Source organism: Octodon degus, unplaced genomic scaffold, assembly GCF_000260255.1.
Source record: "Octodon degus isolate 3935 unplaced genomic scaffold, OctDeg1.0 scaffold00452, whole genome shotgun sequence".
Taxonomy (NCBI): Eukaryota; Metazoa; Chordata; class Mammalia; order Rodentia; family Octodontidae; genus Octodon; species Octodon degus.
In genome coordinates this window covers 87280-105860 of record NW_004525028.1, presented here as the reverse complement: position 1 = coordinate 105860, position 18581 = coordinate 87280, and the positions used below count along the sequence as shown (strand labels likewise).

General features: G+C 38.2%; 1 pseudogene; it reads left to right on the top strand.

Moving 5' to 3' along the window:
• Window positions 1-2444: 2444 nt before the first annotated feature.
• Window positions 2445-14388, top strand: LOC101563930 (annotated as a pseudogene).
• The last annotated feature ends 4193 nt before the right edge of the window (window positions 14389-18581 follow it).

Sequence of the window (18581 nt, the reverse complement as noted above, 5' to 3'; positions counted from 1 at the left end):
ATAGATGGTGTATAAAGTTTACTCTAATAAAATAAGCACGGGACTGGCATAGCCTTTTAGTAAATGGTGCTGGAAAAAAATGGCTTTCCACATGCCAACCAAAGACTAAAATTAGACACTTATCTTTGACCATGTACTAAACTATAGTTAAAATGGATCACAGATTTAAATATTAAAACGTAGGGCCAGGGAGAAAGCTCAGTGCACTAAGAACCTGCACAGACAGAGGTTTGATCTCCACCACCATTTGCCGTGCAAGCCCAGTCCCCAAAATTCTGAGCCAACCTATGAGACCGAGTATGTTGGCTGACACCTGTAATCCCAGTGCTAAAAATGGGAGTATCACAATGAACTCAAGCTGTGTAGTTAGACCCAGTGCCAAATACATTAAAAAATAAGTAAATATTAAAGCAGAATGATATGGAAGTGTTCCTTTCCTTTTTGTTCCATGGGATGATTTGGAACGCATTGCTGTTCTTCCAAGCTGTAAACCTTTCTTGTCCTGGCCTTTCCTTTACTGGGAGACTTTTTATCGCTACTTCATACTTATTGCCTCTTATTATTCAGATTAAGGTTTTTATATCCCCTCGGTTCCATTTTGATAGGTTATAGGAATCTAAAATTGCATCCACTTGTAGATTCTCCAACTTATAAGAATATATATTTCTAAAATAGTCCCTAATTTTAGTCCCTGAATATCAGTGGGGTCTATTGGAATATTCTCTTTTTTATTTGTAATTTTATTGACTGGATCTTCTCTCTTTTTTGGTTAATTTGGCTGAAAACTAACTTATGTTTGTGCATTAAAATTGTCCCTTTAGTCTCCGCCTTATTCATTTGACTTGTTTTCTCTTAATTTTCATTCTGTTGTATTTTTGTTAATGTTGTTGTTATTTTTGTTGCTTAAGAACTTGAGATGTATGATTAGATTAATTATTTGAGCTCTCCCTGATTTTTTAATATATGCCTTCAAAGCTACTAAATAAACCTGTCTTGAACTGCCAAAAAATAAGTAAATAAAAATAAATAAATAAATAAATAAATAAATAAATAAATAAATCAGAAATACTAAATCTTGTGGAGTAAAGTATAATTCTCAAAGACATAGGGGTAGGTGGAGAGTTCATTAAAAAAAAAACAAAACCAAACTGCATGGGAAATACTTCAAAGAAACAACACTTGGGATATCATCTTTTTGAAAACTTTCCACACTTCAAGGTAAATCTCAAACAGACTAAAAAGGAAACCAAACAACTAGGAAAAATTACAGCTGACTGGTCCTCCATCACAGGATTTCTATCTATCACACATAAACAATTAAAAGCAACCAGAAACACCCACATTCCAAAACTGGTCATCTCAGATGAATATATACTTCTCAGATGAACAAATATAAGCAGAAAATGTATATCAAAAAATGTTCAGTATTGTTGGTCATTCTAGAAATGAATATTGAAACAATATTGAGATATCATCTCAACCCAGAAAGAACGGCTAACATCAAGAAGTCAGCCAATAACAAATGCTGAAGGGTTTGTGGGGAAAAAGGAACACTTTTCCACTGTTGGTGGGAGTACACACTGGTGTACGTACTGGTAGTGTACTAAATATTGGAAATGAGTGTGGAGATTCCTTAAAATGCCGGGATTGGACATACCATTCAAACCTACTAATCCACTCCTGTGTATTTCCCAGAAGATCTGAAAACATCGCACTGATAGAGGGAGAAAAAGTGATCTCAGGTGGGTGAGCTCCAAATGATATAGGGTACCTCCAAATGACATAGGGAAAAATGATCTCCATACCTGACCTGCACGAGTTTGTGTTCTTTAAAACCTAAGAATGAATTTTAGGAACAAACGGAGGTTATGAGCAGAATATATTTATTGAGGGAAAGAAAGCTCCTGTCCAAGAGAGGGACAGGAGGGGGACCAGAGGTGGTAGTCTCCCGAAATCTGCCTCTTCCAGGGACTTTTATAGTGTAAAACTATGCGGGGCTAAGGTGGACGGAATGGGAACTCTCTTAGGAGGATGTTGGGTGGGACAAAACTATGGTCAAAAAATGAGATTACCAGCACCATTGCTCAGGTAAAATTGATTAAGTCCAGGATCAAATGGGGAAGCGACTCATGAAATAAGCAAGCATGAATACAGGACAAGATTTTTTCCTGTTGGGGGTTGAATAGTGACTGGCTTGGCCTCTTTCAAGGTGATTGATACCTATTTAGAATATCAATCCCAAGTGCTAATCTTTTAGCATTTGTTTGGCCTTTAGGTCTTTAGGTCTGGCTAACAGCAGGAGCATCCACCCCTCTCATAGTAGTAAGGCATCCCATCTTCTGTGCTATTTCCTTTGAGGGCCTGGCCCTTTCTGACTACCTATATTATTTCTATCTAACTCGGCTGCCCTCTGATAAATTAATCCAAACTATCATTGGGGAAGCATGGCCAATGACCGCTCTGGTTTCTTCAGGCTGAAAGGGGTCGTAGTTGTTGATTGTCAGTAAGATATACTCTTCAGAGTTTCTATCTAAATGCTCTCGATAGAGAACAAGCATTTTTCTCTTGGGTAGATGTATAGCCTTGAGTCTGGAGGAGACAAAGCCAAATAAACAATTAAGTATTCATGGGCCAAATAATCACAACAGGATAATTATGGAAAAGACAAGTTAGAACTTTTTGTAGGCCTATTAGGAGATTTCTCTTAAATGTGAGGTTTAATCTCATATTTATCTTCCATGGCCATTGAGTTTTGTCTGAAACAAACTGGCTTTTTATGTCTCAGCAATTCTGTTATTACTTGTGGCACATGAATTGCCAGAAATAGGGAAAACACCACATACTCTCCAGTTTGTAAGTGGGGCCACTGGCTGGGTAACTAAAGACAAATCTGTCTGTATGAGTTTTCATCAAATGTCTAACAGGCTTTTTTCTTATATTGGCAGTTAACATGGGTTCCTTTAGGCTGAGAGGTAAAGACTCATGCTCTTATCAATCTGAAACTTTCTCTGACTCCATCGTGAATATTTTCTTTCATTTTTTTCCTAGCAACTTTGGACATTTTTCCTTGAAATGTCCCTTTTCTCTGTCTGTATCCAGGGAAGCATAACATTTTTTCCTGTTTTTCAACTGGCCTTCCTTTTAGTAGGATGCTAGTACTACTATTTTTGTTTTCCATCTATAATTTTATTCTGTATCCTTTCTATCTCAACTCAGACAAATTTATTCCTTCAAACCCTTCTAACTTCTGCAGCTTGTGTCAGACATCTGCGGTTCACTGAGCAAGATATAACTTTTTTTAATTTTACAGCCTTAATTTGTGTCTCTATAGACAAAACCTGGTGGATACCAGTAAAGGAAATCTTAATCTAGCATATCTGTTATGATTTTACCCACATGATTACCTGGGTTTTGGTATCTTCTAAGGAAGAACAACTTTTCTGAGAAATTAGAGCATATATAATCAAAGCATGAACATTTGAGCTAACAAGTATATTTATAAAATTTTTGAGACCTAGCAATAGTAACTCACTAGCTCTTAGATCCATTTATTCATGGAGTCAGACTGTTTGTTATAAGTCTCTCTAGCTGTAGTTAAAAGACATCACACCTATATTAAACATGAGCATGAAATACGTAAGCTACATCAGAAATCAAACGGATTAACTTATATACTTATGACATAAACAACATTCAGTCAGTTTAAACCAATAGAAAACCTTTTAAGTCCATGTACATGAATAACAGTATATGTTACATTTGTAAAAACCAATCTTAGCATAATCATGATTAGTTACCAACCTGAATATATTGCAGTACCTCAGTTACAGCTAAAATAATATATCTTCTGAAGTCTATCTCTATTCAGGTATGATGATTGGAAGGAAAGTCAGGGTTGGAAAAGGACAAAGAGACCTGTGCTAATGTCCAGCAAAAGACTATTAATTTTTCTCTATAGTCATGATTACTCAGGGCTCCTCCTTAGAGATGACAGGTAGAGATAAGTGTCCAGCCAGCGGAGGGAGGCAGGCCCAGGGCCCTTCAGTCCTATTGGACCATTTGAGAAGCTGAGTCTGAGCTCTGGGGCCTCCATCTCAGAGTGCAGTCTCACTTCTAGTGGCTGCCTTGGCAGTCAGGGACTGGCTTGTGGGCCTCTTGAGCCAGTCCCTCTTATGCTAGCCTGGCTTCTAACAGCAGTAGCAGATGATCCTCATTGCCACTGAGATCTTCTTGGAGCCAAGAGAATCAGACTTAAGATCTGTTTTGAGACTGCAACAAAGGCAGCCATTTTGATCTCTTTGCTTTCTCTCTCTGGTTTTCTCCCAGTTCCAATTATAGGACACTTAAACAGTTTTTACCAAAGTATCAAATGAGTTGTCTGTAGCAAAAGCTATGTTTTGTAGCTCTTGAACTTGTCTGCAAGAGTAATCTGTTCCTCTACTGAATTAACATCACACAAACTATGCTTTACCAGTGTCTCTATTAAACAGTTGAAGAAATCAGAGGGGCGTTCATCTTTCTCCTAGTAAATAGCTAAAATTTAAAAATAACTACAAGGCTTGGTTCTAGTTTCTTTAGACCTTTAAGAATACACACTTGAAAGAAAATGTCTATTTCAGTCTCCTGCCTGGCTCTTAGGCCACCAGGGATCAGACCATTTGTACTCCAGTGGGAACTAGAAGTTCCACTGGTTGTCTATCTTTTGACTCTTTAATATTAACAGGGGCTGGTGACATGGCTCAGTGGTCTAAAGCACCTACTTAGAACAAGCTTAGCAAAGCACAGAGACCGCGGTTCAATCCCCCAGCACCACATGCCAGCCAGCCCCGCCCCCTGGTGGGCTGAGCTGGCCACACACACACACACACACACACACACACACACACACACAATAAATAAATAAAATATAAAATATAAAAAAATTAACAATATAATATTCCTGTCCAAATGCAATAGCAGCTTGTAATGCTGCCGGCATTTCCATAGAATTCAAAGCTTGCTTTTATGATTATTCCTATCTAGTTCATAAATCTGATTAAATTGGCTAAAGATATCAATGTACTTATCAGTGTCATAGAAGGCACATGAACTCTGGAAGTTCCAAATTGCTTATTTACTTCTTAAAAGGGTATTGTCCTTGAAGAGCTTGTATAAACCCAGGTGAGGATGGGTGTAGCTCTGTAGAGGCCTTGATTACAGCTGTTTTAAAAGCCCACACTTTAGAAAGGCAAATATAGGGAAGCCTTACTTTCAGTAATGGTGGCAAGGTTGAACTGCCTGGTTCTACTGTTGCTCACATCTACAATTTGAAACTTAAATAACAATAACCTTAAAGCAAACAAAAACTGAACATATATTTTTACCATTTTTCTTTTTACATCATCTTTGTAGTTATAAAATAGCATCACAGTTGATACTTTCTTCTGCATTCCATTTGGATTAAACAGATCTTTTTTAGCATTTAAAGATCAAACATCTTCCAGTGCCTAATGAAGCACTCTAAAGGACTAAGAGACTTTGTGAGATAACTTGTAATTCAATACAAATTACCTTTCTGGGGGTCCTCACCTTCTTTCTAATTGATTACTCCACCCAAGGCATCCCTTGAGTAACTCTGTCTAGAGCAAGTGGATGCTCATGTTGGAGAGAAGAGAGAAAAGATCCCACGAGCCTATCCACCCTCAAACTGGTGTGCAAATTTTATCTCCTGAATATCTCACAAACTTTTCAATTACTCTTATTAATTATTTGCGAGGTAACAGTTATAATTGGTCCAGTGACCAGAACGTCTGTGAAAGGAATCTTAACTATGGCATAAATGTCAATTGAAAGTGACCACTTCTCAGACTACAAAGATTACTTTTATGGTTTGATCTAACAGTTGACTGGAAGGATTTGACCCCTTGCACTGAGCCAAGTCTCCAGACACATGTTTTCACTCTGATCACCTAGGTAAACTTTTTTAGCAACTAAACAAGATTCAACCTTGGAGCTCACAGGTGAAACTTGTATTTATCATCTAGCAATCACGTTTTACATGTTGATAAAGACAATACAACTGTCAAAAATCTTACTCTTAGTTAACACATAAAGCACAGATGTAAACTTCCCCTGATAAGCACTATTGTAAGCTGTCCCAGCCTTATTTCTCAAAGAGTGACTCATTAACTTGTTCTACTGAAAAGCTCAGGTAAAATTCCTATTTTACTAGCAGAAAGAGAGAAAAGGTACAATAGGTAAGTGGAGATCTTTCAGTGGTCAGGAGTCAGTTTCCAACCTTTAGGTATCAACCAGAGAGTAGCCCTGGCCATGACCCTCCAGGTGTTCTGAGTTTCTATTGGCTCATATAACCATAGATGTCTCCCGAAAGGAATCCGGCTGTATCTCTGGTCAACATTCCATGAACCATAGGCTTCAATGGGGATTCACCAAAGAACAGCTGAGGGAACCTATCCTCTGCTTCAAAGAGTGGCAGCAGCTCTAAGAGCATTTACTAGCTGGCAGAGTAATCACTGTTTGCCCAAGTTCTATAATTGATAGTTAAAAGCCTGAACAGGATTACCTAGCACTTTACAGTAAAGATTTTAAATGGAACAACTTATCTCTTACGTACCTAAATGATAACTAGACCTAGGAGAAAATATTAGAAATCCTTCCTCACACAAAATGTGTTTTCGTCCTGTAATTGTGCTGCTTTTGGAGATAGCTCCTTCTGGTGTCACTCAGAAGTTGATTCTCTCCACTGTGTCTCAGGTTTTCACTCCTGAAGAAGACCTTCCCAGAACACTGAGCCTGGACATGGCTTTTATATGTGATCTCTTGGACAGGCAGAGTCCTTTTTGTTTCATCTGACCCAGGGACTGGGTTAATGTCCTTTTTCTAAAATGACATCCCTGTCTTTGGCATCAGCAAAGTCTCATTTTCTAAGGGCTTCACTTAGTTGGAACAGTCAAGAGTTTTCCTAATTTTACATGCCTCTAAAAAGGAAAGTACAACTAGGTGGGAAAATTAGGAGTCAAATCAAAGGAAGGAAACTGAAACAGAGTAGACCTGACATTCCTTCTAGCATGTAGAGGGGGATCAGAACCACTCTATCTCAGTGAAACCTTTCCTCCAAGTCTTTAAGAATGGTTGCCAACCTAACATCACTTAATTTGCAAAAGGAGTCCAGTGTTTCATATATAGGAATGTATATTTCCTAAGTCTGTGCTACATTTAAAGGTCCCATTTTTACAGAAGTTTACATAAAATCCACTAGGAGGCTTTATAACTTTACTCTCTGTAGCTCTATTCTCTAAATTCATAGAAGGTATACCAGTACATTTAGCATCTAGTTCAAATGCAACATATACAAGTACATAATAGTCATAAAATGTCCCATAAAAAATATAAACTTGTAATATTTCCTTATTTTAACTTAGATTTAACAACAATATTTTGACCAACATTTTAACAAAACTACATAGACATAGCATAAGCAATTGCAAACATTATTAAGAGTACTATGAGACAAAACTGTATGAGACAAAGTATGAGCAATTAATTATGAGAAATAGACAAAGACATTAACATTTGACGCATAAAAATTTGTTACCTAAGCAAGTCCCAATCCAGAAATTATGAAAGAAAAGCAAACTGATACCACCTTCCAATGATTTTGGTGGGACCTCTAAAATAATACTGGAAGAAAAACTGATCTCAGGTGGGTGACCTCCAAGCGATATAGGGAACCTCCAAGTGACATAGGGAAAAATGATCTCCACACCTGACTTGCACGAGTTCGTGTTCTTTAAAATCAATGAATTAATTTTAAAAACAAATGGAGGTTATGAGCAGAGTAAATTTGTTGAGGGAGAGAAAGCCTCTGTCATAGAGAGGGACAGAATGAGGACCCAAACGGATAGTCCCACCAAAGCTGTCTCTTCCAGGGAATTTTATAGTGTAAAATTATGCGGGGCTAACGTGGAAAGAATCGGAACTCTCTTAGGAGGATGTTGGGTGAGACAAGACTGTGGTCAAACAATGAGATTACCAGCATCATTGCTCAGGTAAAATTGATTAAGTTCAGGACCAAATGGGGAAACAACTCATGGAGTAAGCGGGCATGAACACAGGACAGGGGATTTTCCTGCTGGGGGTTGGTAGTGACTTGCTTGGCCTCTTTTTTTCCACATAATTTTATTGAGAAACAAATAGCAATGAGACAGTTTAAACCAAATTGGTAGGACAGTTTCAACAATCAACACACCGCATACATTCTTGCCAGTGGTTAATTGCTGTACAAGATGCAGACATGACATCATATCCACAAACACCAGTAGAACAAATCTCTCTACTCATTAAGAGAATATAACTATATATCTATTCTAAAAATTTTGAATACACAAACACAAAATGGACATTCATCTGTATGTCCTTTTTTTGTTTAGTTCCATTATTTGAATATTATAGGTGTGTTAACTCAGCAAAAAATTATATAAGAGTCCAGTAGTCCATTATAGTATTGGGTCTTCCGCTTGACTGGCAATGTTAGAAATTGTTGACCTGAGTCCCCTACAGCTCAACATAACAGCATGGCTTTACTTCTTATACTTCATTTTACACTGTTCTGCTGGATGGTTAAGACCAAGATAAAGCTAGATGTATGCAACAAGAGTTGTAGCTTTTGGATCTGAGAAGGTCAGTGAAATCCCTTCAAGATTTATCCTGAGATCCTGTAACTCAGATTGTAGATCCTTTGTCAGTGTCAGCCATGTGGATGAGTCACGGCCATTGCCTGGCCAATGTGCTCTCTGTGAAAGCCTGAGAGAATGTTTTCTCTCCATGTGACTCTCCTCAGGCACCCTCTACATCATCAAGTACTTTCCTCTTTGGCCCCATAATCTCCTTGATCAGAAAATTTGGGACACTACTGAGTTATGTGACATTAGAGTACAAGTTTTCATATGTTTTGAGTCTTAACTGACCTTGGAAGGCTAGGATCAAAATGTTTGCTTTCCTTGCGGCACTCCTTTTTCTCTAATTTTGGTCTGCAAACTTAGGTTGTTAACCTTCCAAAAGAGAAGTTTATTGTTATTACCATACAACCTAGGCTGTTAAGCTTAACCTCACTATCTGTCTTAGTATCAAACATCTTAGGCATAACATGAAACAAGTATTTTTCATCAAGTATTGATATGTTTAACTTTAAGTCCCTACAGAATATGATGAAAAAATGTTTAAGAATCAGAATATATTTTTTAAAAAGGCATAAAGAATTATATAATTCTTGGAGCCAGGGAGATGACTCTGTGGAATAAGTGCTTCCCTGGCAAGCGCAAGGGCCTGAGTTCAATCCCTGCTTCTGCCAAAAAAAAAAAAAGAAAAGAAAAAAGCATTATATAATTCTTATGTTTACATGCTTTGCCTCTTTTAAGGTGATTGATACCTATTTAGAATGTCAATCCCAGGTGCTAATCTTTTAGCATTCGTTTGGCCTTTAGGTCTTTAAGTCTGGCTCACAGCAGGAGCATCCACCCCTCTTACAGTTGTAAGGCATGCCATCCTTTGTGCTGTCTCCTTTGAGGGCCTGGCCCTGTCGGACTGCCTATAATATTTCTATCTAACCCAGCTGCCTGTAATAATACCACAGTGATATATGTGCACCTATGTTTATAGCAGCATAATTTGTCAAAACTAATTCTTAGGAAAAACCCAGATGTCCATCAACTGAGGATTCGATAAAGGACATGTGGTATTTTTATACAATGAAGAATTATTCAGTTATAAAACAGGATACATTTGAATCCTTTGTCAGTAAATGGATGCAACTAGAGAATATACTCTTTAGTGAAATAAATCAAACAAACATGTGCAAACTTGGTATTGTCTCCTTAGTGTGAGAACCTGAAAGAAAAAAAAAATGGAATCTAAAGTGTACAATATGGGACCGGGAAGACGGCTCAGTGGAATAAGTGCTTCCCTGGCAATCGCAAGGGCCTGAGTTCAGTCCTTGGTTCCAAAATAAATAAAGTGTACAATAGATACTGGGAAAGGGGAATGAGCTTATTCAAAAGGCAGGAGTTACTGAGATGAAGAAAATGGGAGAGAGAGTGGGGGAAAGAAATTTATTGATACATTTAAGCAGAATGGTTTGGCCAACTTTGCTGTGTACTTCTGCAGGACTATGGAAAAGAACAGAAAATACTTACTTAGTTTTGCCTCCTTTTTCAATTGTTTGTACTTTATCTCTTCTTAATTTCTTACACATTTCTTTATTTTTTCTTTCATCTTCCAATTTTTCATGCATATATCTGATAAGATGAATAACTGGTTGGAAGACAGCACTATGTGTTACAACAAATACTGTGAAATTCGTATTACTTTAAGTGAAATTCTGTGTCACTTGTAATTTTTTCTCTCTAATTCCAATTTGTACTATCTTTAAAACTAAAGAGTAAAATATAATAAGAAAGTACCACTAAGAGTATTATTAGCAAGGAAATTGAGTATTTTCTCTTTTTTTGTGCAGGTTCTCACTAAGCATCCCAGACACAAAGTGATCCTGTGGTTTGCAGCCTCTCTCATGCTGGAATTAAAGATGTGTGCCATGCCTGTAATCAATTGCTAGCTCAGTGCCTTGGGGAGGCATGGCCCACTCGGCGTGTGGTGGGTATATTCTAAGTATTACCTGGAGTACTTGATTCAGTTAAGCCACAGACTTATATTTAAATTATCTTTAAGAACATTCTAGTAACAAACCCAGTTATAACATAGCTATAAGAAAATGAATGTATTATGTGTTTATTTTTCTTTTTAAGACACATACCCAAGTTTTTCAGGCATGCTTTAGTAAAGCCTAGAGTGAGTAAAGAACAGAGGCAAGTGAGGTTATGTGTCTGAGTCAAGAAGTATATTCTTTTTATTCAAGACTAAATAGTAGAAATTAAGTAGTTAAAGGGAAAACATATTAAAAGCTTTTCAAATGCAAGTATAGATGGCTTCCAGGTAGGGAAGCTCCAGAAGTGCTGGATTGCTGACCTGGAGGGATACAAAGGGCCATATGCCCAGGAATACAGCCTTAGAGAAAAGCAGAAAATTGAGTATTTCTCTCTCTTCATTGCAATTTGAATTTGAAGAAAAGTTTTATATTTTACCCTTAATGTGTTTAATTGAAAACGCTGCCTACATTCTGAAGAAAATCATTTTGTCTTTATTTTAAAACATGTATTTCCTATGATTTACAATAATGGAGGTATTTACAAAGATTACTTCAAGTTCCTTAGATTCCTAATAAGGTTGATTGTTTGTTTTAGAGTCCTAAATTTATTTGGTATAGAAAAAAATTTGGTATTTTACAAACAATACCATCTACACACAGAAAAATCTAGTTTACTCACTCTATTAATATTTCCACTACTGTGATAGATTACTTGACACCTGCAATTTAAGGTCTAAGACATTTAATTTGGCACTCAGTTTCAGGGAATTCAGCCCATAGGTAGCTGCATCCAAAGGAAAGACAATGTTAGCATGTATCTCAGAAAAAATGTTTAGCTTCTGATGCCAGAAAGCTCAGCAGGCAAACAGTGCCAGAGAAGGGCCCAGTGACCATATCTAGTATCCTATGTCCTGCCTCATTTCCTACCCAGACATTCCCAGAACTGTGCTTCTCCAATCACAAGGACAGCACTTAACTCAGTCAAGTAAACACAATCAAGCTTATCTCTGAGTTATATAAGCAAAGGTTAACCAAATTACACTGTAGTAGATATTTTGTGATGGAGATTCAGTAATTTTGGGTGAAGTCTACAAATTTGTCCATGGGTCAAGTGTAATTACAAAACAGAAAACTCCTTGATAAATATATCTAAGAACTGTTCTATACAGCATGAAATTCTTTTTATATTGATTCAAACATAGACAAGAAAAACCTGATAAATAAGATTATGTATTTTCTCTCCAGCAGTGGAGAACAGATCTTGACACACTATCTAGTATTTCAAGAAATACCCAAAATAATGTATGGTAAAACATATTTTCATTATGTAACTAAGTAGTTGTGCTTTTTATTATATATTCAAGGAAACGGAAAACATATATTCACAAACAAACTTCTACATGACTGCTCATGGCAGCATTACTTATAATAACAACAAAGGACAAATGTCCATCAATTCTTTATTTATTTATTTATTTATTTGTGTGTGTGTGTGTGTGTGTGTGTGTCCAGCTCTGCCCACCAGGGGGCGGGGGTGGCTGGTATGTGGTGCAGGGGGATTGAACCACCGTCCCTGTGCTTTGCTAAGTTTGTTCTAAGTAGGTGCTTTAGACCACTGAGCCATCTCACCAGCCCCATCAACTCTTAATAGATAAGCCAAATATGATACAATGTGTATAATGGATTTTAGAACCACAAAATAATGAAGTCCTGATATAGTGTGGTGTAGATGAAGCTTGAAGACATTAATCTAAGTGAAAAGTAAAATTATAAATCACAACTGATACAGGGAAAAAAAAAACTAATCTCAGGTGGGTGTCCTCCAAATGATATAGGGAACCCCCAAATGACATAGGGAAAAATGATCTCCAGACCTGACCTGCACGCGTTTGTGTTCTCTAAAACCGAAGGATGAATTTTATTAACAAACGGTGGTTATGAGCAGAATATATTTATTGAGGGAAAGAAAGTTCCTGTCCAAGAGAGGGACAGGAGGGGGCTCCAAAGGTTGTTCCCCGGAAGCTGTCTCTTCCTGGGACTTTTATAGTGTAAAACCATGTGGTGAGGGGGGTCTAAGGTGGAGAAAATGGGAACTCGCTTAGGTGGATGTGGAGTGAGACTAAAGTATGTTCAACCAGTGGGATTACAAGCACCATTGCTCACTTATTAAGGTAAAACTTATTAAGTCAGGGACCAAAAGAGGAAGGGAGTCATGTTGCAAGGGTGCATGTATGTAAAAGAGGGCTTTATCTGGTAGCCATCAGATAAGGATTCTTCCTGGCTTTCTCAGGATAGTGACCAATCCGAGATGGTAATCTTTAAGGAGGTTAACATTTGTTTGGTCTCTGGCTCACAGCAGGAGCAACTGTTCATTCCACAGTTGTAATATACTTTGTCTTTTGTGTTCTCTTTTGAGGGCCTGACTCTGTCTGACTGCCTGTAATATTTCTATCTAACTCGGCTCCCAGCAACACAACCATAGTAGTCAACAATCAAGAACAACACAAAAACAAAAGAGAAACACTAACATCAAAGACAAGATAAGGCTCTCTCCCACTCTTGCCTACCCCACCATGCCATAGACGCCTCAAAGCAAGTGGTCAACTTCGGGCTCAGGCCTACCAAGCTGCTGTGCTCAGTGTTACTGGCGTTTCAAAAAGAATTATTAGACAATAAAGGAGTTGTTATTAGAGTTCTTAAAATGAGTCACAGGTCATCAGATTTTGGCAAGATTTTGGGGAACACAGAGAATCTGGTGCGAGAATTGTTAATGGTGCCAGACAACTACAAAGTGATTTTTCTATAAGGTGGTGGGTATGGCTAGTTCACTACTATCCACTTAAAACTAATTGGCTTAAAAGCTGGAAGGTGTACAGACTATGTGGTAACAGGATTGTGGTCAGCTAAGGCTACAGAAGAAGCTAAGAAGTTTGGGAATGCGAATGTCATCCACCCTAAATTTGGGAGATATACCAAAATTCCAGATCCAGGAACTTGAACCCTCAACCCAAAGCCTCCTATGTTTATTTCTGTGCAAATGAGGCCATACACATTATGGAGTTTAACTTCATCCCCTAATGTCAAGGGAGCAGTACAGGTCTGTGACATGTCCTACTTTCTGTCCAACCTGGTGGATGTTTCAAAGTTTGGTATGATTTTTGCTGGTGCCCAGAAGAACGTCGGCTATGCTGGGGTCTCGGTGGTGACAGTTCGAGATGACCTGCTGAGGTTTGCCCTCAGGGAGTGCCCCTCAGTCCTGGAGTACAAAGTGCAGGCTGCAAAGAGCTCACTGTACAACATCCCTCCATGTTTCAGCGTTTATGCTATGGACTTGATCTTGGAGTAAATTAAGAATAATGGTGGAGAAGCAAGCATGGAGAAGCTCAGCTCCATCAAATCTAAGATGATTTAGGACATTACTGATAAATCTGAAGGATTCTATGTATGTGCAAGTGCAGTGACAGAACAGAAGCAGGATGAACATTCCCTTTCACATTGGCAGTGCCATGGGAGATGATGCGCTGGAGAAAAGATTCCTGGATAAAACACTTGAACTCAATATGATCTCCTTGATAGGGCATAGGTCTGTGGGAGGCATCCAGGTTTCTCTGTATACTACCATTGCAGTTGAAGATGCTAAGAAGCTGGCTGCTTTCATGGAAATTTTTTTTTAAATATATCAACTGTGAATACATCCTAACTCATCTGCACGCTTAGAGTAACTTGCAAAATGGCTGCATAAACATGAAAGATGGTATTTTTTCAAATGAAAATGGTTATTGCAGATTCTTCAGTTTGCAAAGATTATAACAAAGCTTTGAGAGTTCTGCAAAGCTGATGAGACCACCAACTAATGGCCACCTTACTCCTGATTCAAACTGGAAGCATTTTTTTAAATCTTCCTGTTGCTTTTCTAACAATTTCTAGTCTAATTTTGTCTTTGCTGTTGTTCTTCTTAGGTAAATGCTAGTACTACAACTTGCCTGCAACTTACTTGTGCCTGTGGCCATTATTTGTGAAGTCATGCAAGCATAGTAAATGTTTGAGGTAGAGCTGTAATTGCATCAAGGCCATGGTGGGGTCTGTTGTCTCCCAAGGATGAAGTTTGGTGTTGTCAGTGATGAAGGTTTTGGAATTCCAGGCAAAAGGTGGATACGGATATCTGTATTTTTATCTTTATAAAGAGATAAAGTGACTTACTATATAAATGGTTATATACTTTTTTGTTTTGTTTCTATATGTAATTTATATCTCTATGCTCTTATATTTCTAATAAAATGGTTCTTTGTGATACTTGTAGAGACTGGCAGAATTTTCCAATCCCAGTCCATGTGCTGCTTCATGAAAAGGTTCTATAAGTTCCAAAATTCATTTTTTTAAAGTCTCTTCTGAACACATAGAAGAAATTGCTGCTTTTTGCCTTTCATTTATACATTAATCTAAAATGATATTTTAGATTCCCTTACACGTTGTTCATGCAGCTGTTCTCCTTGCAGTGATGAACCATAGCAATGCTGAATTCCAAAAGATCTCTGTGAAGGGCCTTTCTAGTCATTCATCTCTTATGGGTATTGCATGTCAACTGTGTGGAGAATATTAAAGTCCTCAAACATCCCAAAAATAAAAAAAGACAAGATAAGAATTTGTAACAAGAATCCACAAAGTTCATGGATGAAAGCATATATATTGAAAAGCAGCCAAAAGATTTAAACTCACATGTGAAGTATACTGTTGTCATTGAAGTTTACACAGCTCTAAGTAAGTGAGTTAATTGGACATGTTAGGTTATCCCTCAAACATTTGTAAAAATAATTATTAACAAAGGTAAAATTGGGCTGGGGAGATACCTCAGAAGAATAAGCATTTGCCTGGCAACCTCAAGGTCCTGAGTTCAATCTGTGATCCAGCAAAAAAAAGGTAAAATTATGATAATCATGTAGATGTGGCAATATATTAACTTATCCATAACTATATGAGAGATTAAATAAACTGGAAGATACTGTAATTAGTTCAAAGAAAACTCATAATGTTACAGAGAGAAAAACTGATCTCAGATGGGAGACTTCCAAATGATATGGGGGACCTCCAAATGACATAGGGAAAATTGATCTCCCTACCTGACCTGCATGAGTTCGTGTTCTCTAAAACTGAAGAATGAATTTTAGGAGCAAACAAAGGTTATGAATAGAATATATTTATTGAGAGAAAGAAAGTTCTTGACCAAGAGAGGGACAGGAGGGGGCAGCCCGAATGGGTTGTTCCCCTGGAAAATGTCTCTTTCAGGGACTTTTATAGTGTAAAACCATGTGGAGCTAAAGTAAAGAAAGGGGGAACTCATGTAGGTGCATGTGAGGTGGGACAAAACTATGGTCAACCAATGAGATTAGAAGTACCATTGCTCAGGTAAAATTGATTAAGTCCAGATCAAATGGGAAATGGGGGCATGAATGTAAAAGAGGACCTTATTTGGTGGCCATCAGATAATGATTTTTTTCTGTCTTCTTCAGAGTAATGATCAATCCCGGATGCTATTCTTTAGGGAGGTTAGCATTTGTTTGCCCTTTAGATCTTTAGGTCTGGCTCACAGCAGGAGCATCCATCCCTCCCACAGTTGTAAGGTATCTTGCCATTTGTGTTTTCTACTTTGAGAGCCTGGCCCTTTCTGACTGCCTATAATATTTCTAACTCTGCTGCCTGCAACAATAATACATAAATATACATTTTGATCAGAAACATGAAGGTGAATATACAAGTGATGGTAAAACTTTGATTCATTGTAAGACAGAAGAGCTACTGAATCTCTGCTAAGGGTGGTGTGCCTATTAGTGACTACAATATACAAAGGTAGGTAAAATAGTTCAGAGACATTGAAAGTCAAGAAGTAAATAGATAGCTGAAAACTGTACTCTATTGGCAAGCAAACATTTCCACTTTAATATTTCTGTTAGAATTTTAAAGTCTGAAAGAAAGAATGCCCACAAAAGGAGTGAAGAAAGCAATTTAACTCGTAATGTGATGGCCTAAAATCTGACATTTAGCATAACTATTGCCATGATAAGCTGATCACAGAGTTGTAAAAACAGGCCTATGTGTGAAACAAGTAACCATGTGGTGGAAATACACCCTGAGAAAGCTGCTGACCCTAAACAATAACAGGGAAAAAAGTAGTCAATGTATAGAAAGAAAAAAAATTCTGTTTGACAGGCAGGATGTGTGCTAGTCTAACTGTTTGACAAAGAGGATCCATGCTATATATCTTAGTCTAACTGTTTGAAAAGCAACATACATTGCATATTCTCTTTATATTTTCTTTGTGTTTCATTTTTGTCTTTCTTTCCTCCCCTTTATATACATGCCATGTATTCTGGTCAGGACTGCTCATTTAGGTTCTGAAACAGGGGTCTATGCTGATGGTCACTGAACTCAGCTAATAAAAATTGTAGCATTTTAATAGGCTACTTTAAATCCTATACTGATTATGAATCAAAAACAATTAGAGAAAATTCACTGATGTTATAAATATTTAGAAGGGCAATCTGACAAACAAAAATGAAAACTAATTATCATGAATATTTAAGAAATTGTATAATTTTTTAAAAAATGATTTTATTACACTATGATGAGGAAGACAAATGGAAATCTACTGGACATGAGACTTATCATGCCTCTGGGTGGCCAACTATTTTCAAAGGAATGTGAGGCCCTCAGAGTCAATGCAAGGCTGTGACCAGAGGACCAGAGCTGTGTGCTATACATCAGGCAATGTTGTCACTGAAACAATTTTTCTAGAGCTTTAAATTTTATTAGTCAGTTAGAGTTCCTTTAAATAATGAATCCAGTTACTGGGGCAACCAGGTTCACATTATGCACATGCATAGACAGAGACCTCACCAGAGCTCAGTGACCACCCATGACATCACAAGTTCCTGAGTGTCACAAAGCCAACTCCTGACCAATAAAAAGCACAGAGAGGCTGTAAGCACATTTAGTTTCAGCAGCTCCTGCCACAGGAGAGAACAAGCTGGGGCAGTTTTTGTCAAACAACATGGCTGGGAAGAAAAGTGGTAGAAAATCTTTGAAGCCCAAGAAGAAGGCAGTTTCCCGCTCTTCCCGGGCAGAACTCCAATTTCCAGTGAGCCGAGTGGAGTGATACCTGAGAGAAGGTGGCTATGCTCAGCGACTGTCCTCCACCACACCAGTATTCCTCGCTGGTGTCCTAGAGTTTCTGACAGTAAAAATACTGGACCAGGCTGGCAAGGAGGCTCAGGAAAAGCACAAGAATTGCATCACTGCCCAGCACCTGGAGAGCATGATAGAGAGCATCCAGCAGCTCCATCCCCTTTTGGGGGATGGCACCAAGTCTCTGCTTGATGAGATGGTCCACACCAAGGACAAGTGAGGAGGCCTGAGTCTCCACTTCTGGTGACATCTCAGCAACATCCTCATCCAACTGCCCAAATCTCCATCAATGGGAAACCCTTGCTATTGTCACCAGACATATCAATAAAGTGGTTAAACTGATTCCAGTACTTCTCTCAGTTTCTGTCATTTTCAGTTAAAGGCATTGAGGACAGGCTGCCCTTTCAAGGTTGGAGGGGTGGAAGCACTTGTCAGCATGGGGCCATTTACTCCATGATTTCAGGGATGGAATTTCAGTGGATATGGCATGGACCATTTCCTTGGTGAGGATCTGGCTTGGGTAAGGGCTAAGAAGATTCCCACTGGGTCTCTGAGGAAGGGAGGTCCTGGGAGACCAGAAAGGTGACCTTACACTGGCCAGGGGAAGAGGCACACACTGAGTTCATGCCAAGTAGTTTGCATTCACAGCATGATTCTGGCAAGAAAAGTAGCTGAAGACCAACATTTAGTTGGAGAAGGCTTT